The sequence below is a fragment of the Orycteropus afer genome, unplaced genomic scaffold (assembly GCF_000298275.1).
Source record: "Orycteropus afer afer isolate SDZICR_OR568_19922 unplaced genomic scaffold, OryAfe1.0 scaffold00295, whole genome shotgun sequence".
Classification (NCBI taxonomy): Eukaryota; Metazoa; Chordata; class Mammalia; order Tubulidentata; family Orycteropodidae; genus Orycteropus; species Orycteropus afer.
The window spans coordinates 3,174,110-3,177,274 of record NW_006921882.1 but is presented as its reverse complement, the minus strand read 5'-3'; the positions used below and the strand labels follow the sequence as shown (position 1 = coordinate 3,177,274).

Here is a 3,165-nt window from a genome sequence, read left to right as displayed (position 1 = left end):
GCAGCAGTCAAGAAATTAGACAACGTATTGCACTGAATGAATCTACTGCAAAAGACCTCTTTCAAGTGCTGAAGAGCAAAGATGTCTCCTTGAAGACTAAGGTGGACCTGACCCAAGCCATGATATTTTCAATTATCTTATATGCATGTGAGAGCTGGACAATGAATATGGAAGACCAAAGTAGAGTTGATGCCAGAAGAACAAACAAATCTGTCCTGGAAGAAGTGCAGCTGGAATGCTCCTTGGAAGTGAGAATGGCCAGACTTCATCTCATCTACTTTGGTCATGTTGTCAGAAGGTACCACTCCCTAGAGAAGGATATCATGCTTGGTAAGGTCAGCAAAAAAGTGGAAGGCCCTCAATGAGATGGATTGACACAGTAGCTTCAACAAGGGGCTCAGGGATAGCAAGGGTTTGGAGGATGGCCCGGGACCAGGAAGCGTTTTGTTCTGTTGTACACAGGGTCACTATGAGTTGGAGCCAACTCAACGCCACCTAACAACCAACAACATTACTTGGTTTAAAGACTAGGAGATTGTGTGTGTATTTGTGCGCACGCGCATGTGCACTTTAGGTGCAAGTTTACAGAGCACAGTTTGTTTTATATTCAACATCATGTGTACATTTAGTTTCACTCCCCATTTACCATCCCCAACCCTAACCCAGTCTCCTCCCCTCCCCACCCAATAACCCTCCCAAAACACAGAATACTTCATAAATTTGCGTGTCATCCTTGCACAGGGGCGATGCTAATCTCTGTATCGTTCCAATTTTAGTATACCTGCTACTGAAGTGAGCACGCTAGGAGATTTTTTGGTTTAAGGGTTGAAGATTATCTCAGGGCAATGGTTTGCGGAGTTCATTTAGCCTGAGTAACTCCAGAAAGCCTGAATTCCAGGAAATCTTAAATTCTATTCTGCATTCCTCCCCCGTTTGATCAGGATTTTTCTGTAGGACTTTTTTTAATCAAAATTTTCTATAATGGTAGCTGGGTGCCATACAGCTCCTCTGTTCTCATGGCAGAAGAGAGAACAACAAATAATTTTGAGTGTAAATATGGCCGCCCAAGACTCAGGGCACACTTATACCAAGAACAATTACTTGTTGTCTATATGAATTGAAAGTTAAGTGGACATTTCTATTTTATCTGGAAACACTACTCATAATGTCTAACATCGATTAAATCCTTCTGTCTCAGTTTCTACTGAGAATAAACACAGAACAGGTGTATCTTTCCAATCACTGTTTTCCATGGAGCTCTTTTGTATCTCTTTTCCTACCTGAAGAAGAAACGGCTGGTTGCTTTATCATATCCAGTCTTTACTTCTACTTTAAGGAACAGAATACCCTTGTTCATTGCCACCCAGCTAAAGTGTATGTTTCCCAGTGTTCCTTACAGCTAGTTTTGGTGATGTGACTCAATTTCAGCCAATGAAATTTGAGAGGAAGTGTTGTGAGGTATACCTGGGAGCATGTCTCAAGATACTGCTGAGAGTATGTTGTGATGACTGAAGCTCCAGCAGCCATAGTAGACAGTGAGGACAAGGGTCACATTCTAAGGACCATGGAGCAGAAAGCTGGAAGGAGCCCACATCTCTAGCAGCTTCTTGTGGCAGAACTACTACATCATGGACTCCCACTTCCAGCAACCTTTTACATGAAAGGAAAATCAGCTTCAATCTTGGGTCAACCGATGTTGTTCAGGGGTTTTTCTGGTTTAGCAAAAATACCAAACACATCACCCTTTAATAATATCTTGGCCAGATCTCATTGCACTCTGGTAATTTTTAGGGCAGTCAGGTGAAAAGTCCAATCTCATTTTCAGTTCAAATCTTACCCTCTCGCTTCCGCAGACTTGATCAAATTGGAGGCTTAAAGGACTTGGGTGGAGGGAGATAAGACAATCCTGTAAGTAGCTATCAGGAACAGAGGACCAAGACATCTAAGGAAGTTTGCTAGAGGAAGATGAAGTCCTGAGAGAAGACCACAGGGACCTCCCAGGGGCAAATGGCACTTGAGAAATGGGGGCAGATTTCTGATGGATGGGGACCATAGAGGATGGGTGGCATTGCCTTGGGAAAAGGGGTGAGTGGGGTCACCCAGGTATGAGAATGCACACCCCAAGTCTGGAGAGCAGAGACTGGAGATGCAGGTGTCAATTAAGAGTTCCATCTGCTTTTCCTGGCTGCCCCTGCTGCACAAAACAGCTCAGCAGGAGGGCTGCTGGCCGTCACCCACTGACCACTGAGCCGTTGGCCTCCCTCCCTGCGGTCCAAAGGGGGTCTTTTCCAGCTCTCAGGGGCTCATCCACCCTCCACTCTTCTCACGGTAAACAAGTCCCTCTGCCCCTGTCCCACTGAGATTTCTGGTCAAACCCAACCTCACTGATTGGAAATCGGAAACGAACTTCTCAGCCAGTGTTACGGATTGACTTGTGTTCCTCAAACATGTGCCATAATCCTAAACTCTCTACTTGTGCATGTGCTTGGAAAGATGGGGCTTTGCTATGAGGTCATAGCAGAGGAGGATGGATCCTAAGTCTAGTCGCTTCTGAAAAAAAAAAAAAAAAAAAAAAACCTCACTGCCATCGAGTCAGATCCAACCCATAGCGACCCCTCCTTGGGTTTCCAAGGCGGTATCTCTATGGAAGTAGATTGCCCAGTCTTCCTTCCGAGGAGTGGCTGGTGGGTTTGAACCTCCAGCCTTCTGGTTAGCAGTCAAATGCCTTAGGCACTGAGTGGTGTCTTATAAAGGGGAGTAGAGACACAGGGAGAAGAGACCATGTGGGGACCATCTACAAGTCAAGGAATGCCAAGGAATGCCCAGGGCTATTGCCAAGGAGGGCCCCTCCCCTAGAGCTGGTGTTCTGACTTGGTCTTCTAGTCTCCAAACCTGTGAGACAGTGCACTCGCTCTTTAGAGCCACCTCTGTGTGTTATGGCAAAAGGACAAGGGGTCACCTTCTAGGTAACTCAGTCATGCAGCCTCTTCAAAGGAATTCCCAAATCAGGGAGTGACTTCATGGGAGTAAACTGGAGTATCCCAAGAGACGAGAACCTTGGTCAGGGTGTCCTGAGACCCAAGTTGGGCCATTTGGTCTCTCACTGCCTTGGCCTCCCCATCTGCGGCATGGAAACAGCAGCAGCCAGGGGCAAGGACTCCCCAG

The 3,165-nt window shown here is 46.3% G+C and overlaps 1 non-coding gene across 1 annotated transcript; it reads right to left on the bottom strand.

Annotated features, from left to right (window-relative positions):
- Positions 1–696: 696 nt before the first annotated feature.
- Positions 697–800, bottom strand: LOC122151089. Its single transcript, XR_006163965.1, has one exon. It is a non-coding gene; the product is annotated as a U6 spliceosomal RNA (small nuclear RNA).
- Between the last annotated feature and the right edge of the window lie 2,365 nt (positions 801–3,165).